Here is a 13671-nt window from a genome sequence, read left to right as displayed (position 1 = left end):
GATACATGCTTCTGATTTTAACATGACCTGTTTCTACATCAAATATACTGTCTTGAAGGACTGGAGATGATGGTGACTTGGACCAGATAATCCCTGAAGTTCTTTGATTTCTTTGAGCTCCATGATGTTTGTTTCTTTACAGAAATTCAAGAAGTCGCTCCCTGATATTAGATAGCTTAGTGGACAGGTATCAGTGAAAACAGCTGTTTTGTTTTTTGGGAAAAACAAAAACACTTGTAAAAGGAATGAGTCATCAGAGAACAATCACCTGGCCCTGGATATTTCCCGTGCCTTGTGCACGTGCCCCTGTAATAAACAGGAACAGGATCTGCAGACCTGTATCTGGGTCCTGTTTATACCAGGACTGAATGTTGGTCCCCACTCTGATTGACTTTTATTTTGTAGAAGATGTCGATGGATGGGCTTTTTTTCTGAGGGTAAGCCTCCTGAAGTCGCCTAAGCCTGAAGTCACTTCTGAATGACTGCCGAGGAGCCCACTGTGTCCTCCATAGATCTTGGTCATCTGAATTATTGCTCTCACCAAATTGCATTATAGTTATTTATCTGTCTTCTGCCCAACAGATTGTGAACTCCTTGGGAAAAGGGCTGGAGTCTCACCCATGGCTCTGTTTCCGGCACTTTAGGGACATACCTTCCCTGAGGGAGCACTTCCTACATGTTGCTTTCCATTGTTCAAATGAGAAAAAGGATTTTCTCCCTCTGAAATCATTCAGCTTTGTCATCAACCTTGATGTTGGGCTTGAATCCTAAAGCCATTCCTGACTCCCCTGTTCATTTTTCCACTCACTGAAATATTTGTTGTCTGGTTCAGGCACTCATTCTCCACAGTTGTGCCTCCCGGTGCATTGCTAAGGTCTTCACTAAAATCAGATTCTTAGCTCCTCACACCTGAATGATTGTAGGCATTCCAACCGTTCCCAGACCCTGTGGCAGAAATAACTCTTTGTATCATCTCCTTCGCTTATATTGATTATTTCCAGGTACAAGTTCCTGGACCGGCCACGGGATGGCTGGGCCCTAATTGCTTGGGAATTTTCTTGCAAAACAGGCATCGTCCCTAGATGTTCTAAATGAACTTAGAACTTGTGTCCCTCTACATTCATAGGTCAATGTCCTAATCCCCAGAAGCTCAGAATATGACCTCGTTTGGAAACAGGGTCCTTGCAGATGTGATAGTTGAGTTTAGATGAGGTCATACTGGAGTAGGATGGGCCCCAATCCAATTTCCTGGTGTCTTTATAAAAAGGGGGAGTTTGGACACAGGCCTGCATGGCATGCAGGGAGAACAATATGTGATGATAAAGGCAGAGATTGGGGTGAAGCTTCTACCAGTCAGGGAAAGCCAGTGATTGCCAGCAAGCAGCAGACGCTGGGGGAGCAGCATAGCAGTTTTTCATCACAGGCCTCACAGAAGGAAGTCCGCCAACGACTCCATTGTGAATGTGTAGCCTCCAGAACAGGGAGACAATTTGTGTCAAGTCGTCCAGTTTGTGACACTGTTATGGAAGCCCTAAGAAACTAATATACCAGGTAATTCTTCTAGGTAGCCACAGTTTTTGAACTGGACTCTTATCACACCCCTATACCCCCTATATTAAAATTGTCAATAGCTTAAGCAGTGGTTGTAAGGATTAAATGATTTATTATTTGTAAAATGCCTAAAGCAAGGCTTGGCACATAGTAAGTAACTACATGCATATTCAATTAAAAAAAATCCTTAGAGCTGAAAACAGCAATATGGCTTTGCGCGTACACCATGAGAAGATTTTAGATGGTGTGGATATGAAAGCAAATTCTTAATAATAATATGAGTAGCATATGAGTTCCATAGTTTCTCAAATTTAGGTTGAGGCCAAGATAGGTAGTTTAGTAGGAATCTATCTTAGGACAGTCTGTGTCTTCGAGATCTATTCAGGCTTATGAATCTTCAGATCATAAGTCACTGGAGCTTTTAGAATATACTGTTAGGATAAAGGGAAAGTCCCCATGATATGGGATGAAGTCTTGTTAACTAAGTCTCCTTATGTGTCAGTGCCTTTTCAGCAATAACCGGGCACCCCCGTTTGTGCATCGCTTCCCAGATGAATGGAATTTGGCAAACAGGCCAACGGGGCTGATGGGAACACATACCAACAGTGGGTGTTTACTATCTTCCAGGCACCCTTTATATGGTGTTTACCTGTATTCTTTCATTGTGTTTTTATGGCAGCCCAGGAAGCGGTAGTATATGATCCCTGTTTTTACCAAAGGGAGAACTGAGGCTCAGAGGAAGGAGGTAACATGCAGTAGAAAACACAGTTGTCAGTGGCAACACTGGGATGTAAGCCCAACCATCGGATATCAATGCCTATATACACATATAATTTAAAGAATAGATGCAAAGCAGATACTTGTATAAGCACTGGCTCCATCAACAATCAGAACATTGCTAGTGCTCTAGAAGCTTCTTATGCAGCCTTCTGTGACCATGTTGTCTTCTGATAACACCTTGATACCTGGAGGCAACACTTTCTGATCATTGTGATGGCCATTTGTCTTGCTCTTTTATAATCTATCAAGGCTTTTCACCCCATGCTGTTATTATTTTACTTCTCTTGGTCTTTTGTAATTTTATCATCAATGCTTATAATCCTACACTTTTTTTTTAACCCTAGCATTCAAAGCCTTCCACATTAGAGGCTGTGTTCTCGCTTCCTATTGTTTTCTTACTTGAACCCTCTCCTGTATCTTCTGATTGATCTTCTGATGCCCCTTAATATGTTATACACGTTGTTTTTTCATTACTTCTCTTCTATCAGATCCCTTCCTCCAAGCCTCCTATCCCCAAATGCACCCATTCCTTATGGCTTGGCTGCCATGGGGGCTCCTTCTGATGGGTTTATTCCATAGAGTCCTCCCATGAACTGCTCTTGTCCTTGTATCTACTCTGCCCATTTTTTAAAGTTAATTTATTTATTTTGGAAGAGACAGAGAGAGTGCAAGTTGGGGAGGGACAGGGAGAGAGGGAGAATCTCAAGCAGACTCCGAGCTGTCTGTGCAGAGCTTGATGTAGGGCTCAAACTCATTAAACTGTGAGCTTATGATCTGACCTGAAATCAAGAGTCAGCCACTTAACCAACTGAGCCACCCAGGCGCCCCCCTCCCCCCATTCTACCCAGTTTACACTGTCTTTGCAGTGCTGTGTAATGATGCTCTTTATTCCTATAAAGCCTTAGTGTGTTTGTTCCTATTACTAATGTTTTATTCATTGTTAATTTATTCATCTACTACGTATGCATTAAGCACACTGATAAGGCCTTGTGATCTGTGTGGCAGATGCATGTTCTCTATACACAGCAGAGAAGAAGATACACGAAGTCCCTGCCCTCATGGAGCTGACTTCCTGGAGAGGAGAGGCAAATGAAAACACGTAAACAAGTACATAAGATAATTTTAGTAAATAAGATATCCTAGCAAGAAGCACTGAAGGAAATAAAACAGGAATGAGAGAGGTAAAGAAGGGGAGGGTATCCTTTGAGCTGAGAGGTTTCCTACCATCTGGGTACTAAGCTTCAAGTCAGAGAGCCAACTCCAAGGCCCTGAGACAGAAACAAGCTCAGGCATGGAGGAGATGATGATGAATGAGACAAGAGGGTATAGAAGTGATCATGGGAAAATGATGCGGAGTCATTTGGTTCTGAGTGGTAACTAATAATGGTAGTTGGTAACCAGTTGTAAACTTTTCTAGATGCAGTGAGATAGCACTGTACAGTTTAAAGAATGGAAGGAATATACTTTTCCTTACTCATGAGCTCTTCCATCATATTGTCTTCTTGCTTTTTATATACATGTTTCTTCTTCTAGCTAGAGAGTGTTTACTCTTTGTAGCTCCTTGACAATGTTTACTGTCTGTACTGCCAGTCGTATTACAAAACCTGTGCGGATGCCCTTTCGGGGCAGTAATTACACTCTCAAGTTTATTTCAGTTTTTAGGAATGTCAGACTTTCTGGAGAGGACTGAGTACATTCAAAAACCCATCAACTCAGTGAAGTTTCAATTGGACAGTTGGAGTTGCTTGGTGTGGTTATTACACTGTCAACAAACGCGATCCACCTCACGAGCCGCTCTAAGGGTGCCAAAGTAGTTGTGAATTGTTGGAGATCTAAAGTGTGCCCTTTCATGATTAGAGGTCACTAGATGAGACTTGAATTCCAGCTGAACTTCCGTGCACTTCTCAGAGCAAGATGCACAGAGTTAGGGAGAGGGACTCTGGTTTCTGATAAACCTGGCCAATGCGCCCATTGCCTTTCTACTTCAATTTCCTAGGGACTCTGTGCATTTCATCTCCATACGGCATGCGCTGTGCTTTTGAGAATTCTAAATGAGCAGAGCAACTGTCGAGAAGTGAAAATGAGCCCTAACCAAATTTATCAACTTATACAAAAGTGAGACATGAATGTATAAGGTGGGGGGTGATCCGTTAATAATAAAGAGCTGAGAACATGCGTCTGGCACTGAACATTCCATGTGATTGATACTTGGATTGCTCTTTACTATTTAAAGAAGCAAAACTGCCCTTCAGAATTGGAAAGAAAGGTCTGTAATTCTGTGAAACAAGGCAGGCCAGGAGCAAGGCAAATGCTGGTGGCCTCGGGCAGGGTTTCTCAGGACTAAGAGAAGAGGCTCCGGTGCTAGCGAGTTGAGATTAGTTAGTAGACAGTGGCCCCAAGGCACCACTGCCCCGGAGGAAAGCACTGATGTTCTGATCGTACTCCATTACTCCTCAATGTTGCTAATGAGCCAGATTTCCAAAAGGGATTGCTCCCTTTAAATACATGTAATTTTATACTCACCAAAATGACCTGAAATTGTACTTACAAATGGATTATATTTAAATCTCAACTGTCCTGGCAGCCGATCACTTGATTTTCATACTAGAGATGTAATGACTCATTGCTCCAAGAATAGTCTGAGAAACGGGGGTCAGAGATGCTTTAAAATGATTGTGCTTAAAAGTGTTCCTTAGAGATATAGTTTTAGGAGGAAATAGTAGAGTTCCAGTCGTATGGCACCTACTCTTCAATTTTAAAATCAATAAATACTTATTGAACTTCTACCATTTCCCAGGCACTATGCTAGATGCTAGGAATACAATGGTGAACAAGGCAGAGAGGGGCCCTGCTTTCATGGAACAGACCTCCTAGAACAGACACAAAAACATACAAGCACAAACATATGATAAAGATATAAATAAATAAATGATTGGAAAGTTGTGTTGAAGTCCCTTGGAGGAAACAGAAAAGAAGTGAGGTTATAAAGTTGGCAAATAATCAAACAAAAAACCTATAATATTTGGCCTGCTTTAGGTAATAAGAAAAGGCCTTGATGAAGGAGTGACTCTGTGATGAGATCTAAAATAAAAGGNTAAAAAAACATTAAAAATTAAAAAAAAACTGTTAAAATAAAAGGACTTAGTTTTAAAACTATCAGAACGGGGTAGGTGAGAGCCCTCCAAGCAAGGTGAGAGCCAGATGTGTTCAGAGAACAGGAACATCCCAGAGCATGCAGAGTGTGAAGGAAAGAATTATACATTATGGCAGAGGGTCTGATCTGGCAAGGACTTTTTAGCCATAAGACATTTGGATGTAACCTAAATGCAATGTAAAGCCACTGAAAGCCTTTAAGTAGGGGGACATACGGTCAGACTTGTATTTTGCGAAGCATGGGTATTTTTCTCTGAATTTCCCAATATACATACCATATTGATATAACTTAGAGTCCTGACAAAACCAATACAGTTCTCAGTTCACAAATTTCAACTATCTCTTCCTTTCATATTATTCATTTTTAAAATATTTATTGAGTGTCTGTGATATACTACATAGTAACTATGGACACACAGAGAAGATAGAAGGTTATTGGTTAGGGTAGAAGAAAATCTTCACACTTGTGATGATACCTCCATACCCCCTCCCCCCAGCCTGAAGTTCAAGACTCTAAAAGCTCAAAGAGAAGCAAGTCCTTGCACCTGTGGGTCATGAAGGCTACTCTTGGGGAGGTTGCTCTACTTCCCCCTGCCCCACCCCACCCCACCCCAGGAATCTAGAACTGTCAGCATATTTTAATACTTCAGTGCTTTGGATGCATGGCTATATAAGCCCATGAAAATAACACAAAAGTTATTATGTATTTTACTTTCTGTGGGTATGGTTAAAGGCAGATAGGTTCAGAGTAGCAGAGTTCAGATAATTGCATGAAGGCCAGCCCTAGCTTTGAAGTTTGACCAAGCTATGAGAGTCTCTGTCACAAACCAGTGCTTAACTTCACCATCAATGTTTAGAAATAGTATGGCATCTCAATGTGGTTTTGATTTGTATTTCCCTGATGATGAGTGATGTTGAGCATCTTTTCATGTGTCTGTTGGCCATCAATATTATATGTTTTCACTCATATGTGGAACTTGAGAAACTTAACAGAAGACCATGGGGGAAGGGAAGGGGAAAAAATAGTCTCAAACAGAGAGGGAGGCAAACCCATAAAAGACTCTTAAATACAGAGAACAAACTGAGGGTTGATGGGGGGAGAGTAGGGGAGGGGAGAAAATGAGTCATGGGCATTGAGGAGGACACTTGTTGGGATGAACAATGGGTGTTGTATGTAAGCGATGCATCATGGGAGTCTGTCCCCAAAACCAAGAGCACACTGTATACACTGTATGTTAGCTGACTTGACAATAAATTATATTAAAAAAATAAATATACCACGTTTGTAAAAGATGCAAAAGAAATAAATTAATTAAAAAGTTTAAAAAAAGAAATAGCATGGCAGAAGTGGGATCATCATAGACAGCAGTAGATATAGGGGAATCAAAATTGTCCACATTAAAAGTATTGAATGATGTAGCACCAAAGAGTGAAACTGCTAGCAGATTATAAAAGGGAATTGAGAGGAACACAGGTCTTAAGGGGGATTTTTGGTGTTACTTCTGATGACTTAAAATCTCTTTCTGTTACGTCAACTAGAAAACAGTTTTCTAGAAAGCTAATGGATGGGATTCCCGCTATCATAGAGGAAAACATATGTGCCCAGAGCATAAAGACTTATTTTCACCTTTATTCTTATCTTAGTAAAACAGTCCACTGGCTGTATCAGCCTTCGTCTGGCTGAGGTTTAGGGCCGCTGTCGTCGGCGTTAAAGCCAGTGAAAGAGGGGCAGCAGAGATGCTTTAACTGCCACAGGCATAAGCCATTATCTTCACCCTGTGAAAAATTGCCTGATTTCCTCTCTTGATAAAACTAGACATGAGTTTAAAAACATTACTTAGACACATAAACCTCAAATACCTAAGTCCTTACTTCTCTTCCTTTATCGCTCACCAGAGCCTTTGAGAATTGGGGTGGGGGGACGTAACTACTTGTAATGAAATGCACTTAAAGAGGGGGAAATGTAAGATTTCATTTTTGACGCACAACTGATAGAACTATTATCTCTGGAGGCTTATTCAATCGAGAGCCGGAGATGCTGAAGCAAGCAGAGTAAGAGGTGTGAAAAGGCTTTCACTGAGGCATCAAAGCAAACTCTGCCAGTCAGGTCCTCTGTCGGCTCCCCTTCACTCTGGCTCTGTCCGTAGGGACTATACAGCATTCTGTCTGCTGAGGGGACTATTCTCTGAGTGTCCCGTCAGTTTGATCTGAATACCTCGGCAGAGCATTTATGCTGTCTCCGTTCTGTTCCCAAGCCACCTTCCCTGCGCGGTTCCCAGATGGCTTCCTGTACATGCACCCAGTGCTGTATCATCCCAAAGTCTCCACCATTCAGCACACACTCTGTGCTTGTCTCCTCCTGTGCCTTTGTTCCTGATGTTCTTACCACATTTAAGGAGCCCTTTCAGGTTTCACCTTTTTTCATTAAATCTCCATAACTCTATTCAGATCATTACTGCCTATTTTCTGTCTCCATGCCCTGGTTTTGCATTTTGCTTCCATTCCCCAGTTTTAACATTTCCATATTCCTCTCTTATTCTAGTTGTGTTTCTGTCTTCTCTTCCCTTCAGACTGTGAATTCTTTGAGAATAATGAATTGTTTCATCACTGTGTCTCTCTCCAAAACTTGCACATCCAAAGGATATTTATGAAGTGCATTCTAATTGCATTGTTCTAGGTGCTGGGGGAAAGAAATAGAACAAAACACACATAGTCCCTGTTCTCATGGAATTTATACTCTGGTGGTGGGAGCATGCCAAAAGACAGGAAACATAGACAAACAAAATAGTTACAAATTGTGATTCAAGTTATAAAGCAAACAGGATACGGGATAAAAGAGTCTCTGCAGAAGAGAGACATTTCATTGGGTGTGAGAGCAGGCTCCATTGTAGTGGTGACCAGAGGGATGCAAAATTGCCATTCTGGGGAGTGGCAGTGGGCAGGCCAAGTAGTACATTCTGGAGAGTAAGACTGACAAAATCTGGAGGCAGGAAAATCTTGGCATATTCTACAAATGGTCTGAAGTCATTTTGCGGTAAGGGGGACAGAGGTAGGAGATAGAATTGGACAGATGGCAGGAGCCAGATTGCTTAAGACCAGGAGTGTGGGCTCTGTTTTAAATGCAACGGAAAGCCATTGGAGGGTTTTCAGTAGAAATGTGATGTTTTTTGATGTATATTTTTCAAAGCTAATATAGATAGTCTTAGAAGACCAGAGCTTATTTAGTCTAAAGTAATATTAATGGTTTTTATTTTTTCACTGGAAGCATCTGCAAGAACTCAGTCTGTAAGACTAGAAAACCACTAGAAAGTGTATGTAATTCAAATTGTTCATGCTCATTGTGTTGGCCAGGTAGTTTTAATTGTCTCATTTCTACTAATCTATGAAAAACATTTGCTAAACAAATTTGTAGTATACATAGAACGTTGAGGAGTGGGGTGGTATGTGTTTGTGTGAATATGGTACCCCTTAACTGAATTCTCAAAACAAATATTTAAAAATTAGCACAATAACTTGTCCGCATAATTAAAATTTCTTCCCTTCACTTTATTTCCCTTTGCATCTAGGATTGCCCTTCATGAATGTGAGAAATCCTCTAATTGTTCTAAGCAAGAATCCGCACATTTTATTTAGGGACTGATTCGTTTAATATTAACAGACTTTTTTTGTGTGGTAGATGAATCTTAAGTGGTACTGCATGTCCACAGAGCAGTTAAAAAGAGGGGACAGGAAATGTGATGGGAATAACAACTTTTCGACCCAAGTGGTAGAGAGCCTGAAGGAAAGGCTTTCTTTGTGAAGAGATTCAATTCTAATGCTCTTATAAAACTTCCCTGGTAATAATTCAAATTGGAATAATGCAGCAAGTTTTTATTGGTAGCCACTTATTTGTAGCTGAAAAGACTGGAAATAGTTTCACACAATGAAACCGAGCTATAAGGCAAACTGACATAAACCAAATGTTCCTGATAGATCCACCTACTCTTCACAAACAGAATGGGGTCTGCAACAGCGGGCGTCTGGTCCCTCTCTAATTTTATTCTCTTATTGGTGCTCATCCTCCCTAGATGGGAGGTGGAGTAAATGTTTCAATTAACTTGAACGCATAGTGATGCCCAGGTGGCTCAGTCAGTTGAGTGTCCGACTTTGGCTCAGGTCATGATCTTGTAGTTTGTGGGTTCGAGCCCTGTGTTGGGCTCTGTGCTGACAGTTTGGAGCCTGGAGCCTTCTTTGGATTCTGTGTCTCCCTCTGTCTCTGCCCCTCCCCTATTCCTGCTCTGTCTCTCTCTCTCTCTCTCAAAAATAAATAAACTTAAAAATATTTTTAAAAATGAACTTAACACATAACACTAGTCTGAGATTCTAGGATCCAGGCCCAATGGGAGAAAACAAACTGTTTAATTTAACAACTGTGATGGATAGTATACTTTATTATGCAGTTTCTAAAATTTTTGAAGATNGAAGTATTTGTAATATTATATATTTGTAATATTATATGTTTTCAATATTATATATTTGCTATATATATAAATATACATATATTAATAGCCTTTAAGTTTTTTATGAAGTAATCCAGTAGAAATGATTCTACCCAATCCCCACTCTCCTCACTTTATTGGCAACATTTCATCTGTGGGTTGTTGTTGAGACATTTTTACTGTTTACCAGATGGGGTAAGATTTTACATAACTTAAAACATCTGCTCTCCTTGCAGTCCAATATGATCATCTATTTATATTTTGAATTATATTATTCATTTCCTTTTAAATGATCATGAAACTGTTTTCAGAAGGACAAGTTTACATGATGTTTGCCAAAGACATTTAACTTTTTCTTTTTTTTTTTTTTATCTGATATTAAGGTAAACCATATTGTGAGCTATGAATGTAGTGAAATATTTAGATGTATCTTCACTTTGGAAATATTTGATTTCATAATTAACTGCTGTTAATGCCACCTCTGCTTTCCTGTGTACACCTGAGTGTAATCATTTCAATATAAATATACAACATAGAAAGCTATTTTCAATTGTGCTAGGGGTCTGACGTAAAATAAAAGTTTCCAAAAAATACTGTGGGAATAATACTGATCCTGAAAGAGTGGAAAAAGTAAAAGCTGTGCAGAATAAAAATTGAAATGGACTTACTAAGACTTTGAAGTAGCTAGTAATAAAATTACTGTTGTACAATATAAAAATAACTATATATATAATAGCCAAAGTTGGATATAGATGTTACTGTTGTTGCCCCATTATATAGACAAGGAAACTAAAGCTTCAGGACATTGGGCAGCTTACTCAGGTTCACAGAAGTGAAATCACTGGGGCTCAGATCATAGTCCCTACTAACTCCTTGGAAAGCCCAGCCAATAGCACATATGTCTATGATTCTGAGACATAAGATGACAACTCCCCTTTTGTTCATTATTGCAGCATGGTTTACAGGGTCTGTTGTTCCCATAGGGTTAGATATCACCTTGGGAGGCACAATGCATTGGCTGATACGGTGAGTTGAACAGTGTTCCTCCAAAACATATGGCAGGTTCTAACCCCCGGTATCTGTGAATGTGGCCTTATTTGGAAATAGAGTCTTTGTAGATGTAATTCAGTTAAAGATCTCCAGATAAAGTCATCCTGGTCCTAAATCCAATGACAAGAGGAAAACAAAGGGGCCCCTGGGTGGCTCAGTCAGTTAAGTGTCTGACTTCAGCTCAGGTCACGATCTCACGGCTCATGGGTTCAAGCCCCACGTCGGGCCTGGAGCCTGTTTCATATTCTGTGTCTCCCTCTCTCTGCCCTTCCCCCAGTTGTACTCTGTTTCTCTCTCTCAAAAATAAACAAACATAAAAAATTAAAAAAAAAAAAAAGGAAAACAAAGAAGACACAGAGTCCAGGTAAAAATGGAGACAAAAATTCGAGTTATGTAGCTATAAGTCAAGGAAAACCAAAAATTTCTGACACATACCAATAGGATGTATTCTCTCTCAGAGCTTCTAGAAGGTACCAACCATACCATTACTTTGATTTTTCACTTCTGTGCTCTAGAAATCGAAAGAATGAATTTTTGTTGTTTTAAGCCAGAAAGTTTGTATAATATTTTTTCATGACAACCCTAGGAAACTAAAATACATGGGTTCTCTTCTATAATCTATACAAAGAATAATCCTAAAAAGTCATAATTTGGCTACATTTATTTTTATTTTTTTAGAAAGAGAGAGCTGGGTAAGGGTACAGAGGGAGAGAGAGTTTTAAGCAGGCTCCACACTCAGCAAGGAGCCTGAAGGATGGCTCAATTCCATGACCCTGGGTTCATAACCTGAGCTGAAATGAAGGTGGGCTCATAGCTCACAGGCCCCCCCCCAATTTTTTTTTAAATATATAGGAAGCAAAATAAAATGGCAAGATGACTAGAAATGCCAAGAGAAAAATCATTAGGAAACACAAGCGTTAGTGGAAGCCTATGAACCTTCTTCAGTGCCTGCATTTCCAGGCCCTGGGCAGCCTGTCTTCCCTGACCTGCAGTTTTACAGACGGGGTGGGTGTGATTCAGGAGATAGAAATTCTAAGATATCCACTAATTAATTATGTCACTCTGGAAAAGGCCCTTAACTTCTCAGAGGCTCATCTCTAAGATCAGTGTGGCGGGGCCAGTGGCCATGGTGAACTTGGATGATTCATGTTCTCACTTGATGCCTAGAGCTCAGTGCTACCATTCCCTCAGAAGCGGGTCCTGGCTCGGCAGAACCAAGGCACCCGTGTGCAGATCTCACTCCCATCGTTCGGTTGCTAGTCCTCAGCTTCTTTTCCATACAATAATGGTCACTGTGTTTATTGGCGGGTTAAATAGGAAAATATATGTAAAACGTATTTTTTTCACAGAGTAGGTGCTCAATAATGATTTTTCTCATGGCATGAACCTTTAACTTTTGTTCCAAATGCCTCAAGGCCAGCTTATCATCATGTTAATTCAGTCCTGAAGGCCTTTCTAGTGACTGACAAGCAGCTGTCTTCATCTCTTTTTTAAAAAATTTCCATTATTTTTTTGTTTCAGTTTTAATTCTTGGCTCTGTGTTCTATGTATCACCAGCAGACAAGGAGCTGTGTATTGAATGCTCTTTAGTTTGTTTTAAGATGTTGAAAATAAGTTTTTTGTTTCAAACTATGCTCTCATCACAACCCCCTAAACCCACATCCTGGGAATTTGAAGATCTCTGAACTAATATTCTAACCATGACTCACTGGAAATGGTGCTATGCCATTGTCTGGCAAATACGGATGATTGACATTTCTAACTGATTTTGGAAGAAGGCTTTTTAAATGAGACAATCTTCTGTATATGACTTAAAAGCACCTAGAACCACCCACCGGCATAAATTCAGGCCTGCCTCAGAGGGATACTGTGTAACACAGCAGGGACTCAGGATGATAAAGCACGATACACCCTTAAAAGTCTGGACTAACTATGAAATGTATTCTCCATTGCTTTTTTTCCAGTCTAAGGAAATATATTTCAGAAACCAGTGAGTTTTCAAGCAGCAAATATCTGTTACATTTTTCAGACTAGGTCAGATAAGCAAGTGTGTTGTCCCGAGTGGCACTTAGAAAACCTTAATTCCTCTCCTTTCTGTTTCCATCAGACACAAGTCGCTCTACAGCTCCCAGACCTACCTCAGCTTCCAAACCCAGTGTCCTTTCTCTGCACCTCCCCCCCCCCCCATTCCCTTACAATGCACATTGACCTCTCCTAGCTCCAGCTCCCTGAGCTCCGTCCTCTTTACGGGCAGGGAGGAGGGACAGGGTTGGCCTGGACAATGCCTAGGATTCTCTTTCTCGAGCTGGGGAAAAGGCAATGAATTGTATCTAAAAAGAATAATTTTTAGACCTGTCACAATAATAAGTTTATAATTATAAACTTTTAGCTTAAATGTACTTTCAGATATATTATCACATTTCTTCTTAAAAATACTTCATTAGATACTCATGATACGTTACCTTTTTTGTGAGGCTAGCTGACTTGGTTGGGTACAGAGATAAAACTTGAATATGGTCTGGGTCTTTTAACTCCTAGTCCCATGTCTCAATTTCCTTCCTTCCTTCCTTCCTTCCTTCCTTCCTTCCTTCCTTCCTTCCTTCCTTCCTTCCATCTATCTTCTTTCTTTCTTTCTTTCTATCTATCTATCTATCTATCT

This window comes from Crocuta crocuta, unplaced genomic scaffold, assembly GCF_008692635.1.
Source record: "Crocuta crocuta isolate KB4526 unplaced genomic scaffold, BGI_CrCroc_1.0 scaffold643, whole genome shotgun sequence".
NCBI lineage: Eukaryota > Metazoa > Chordata > Mammalia > Carnivora > Hyaenidae > Crocuta > Crocuta crocuta.
This window is presented reverse-complemented; position numbering follows the sequence as displayed.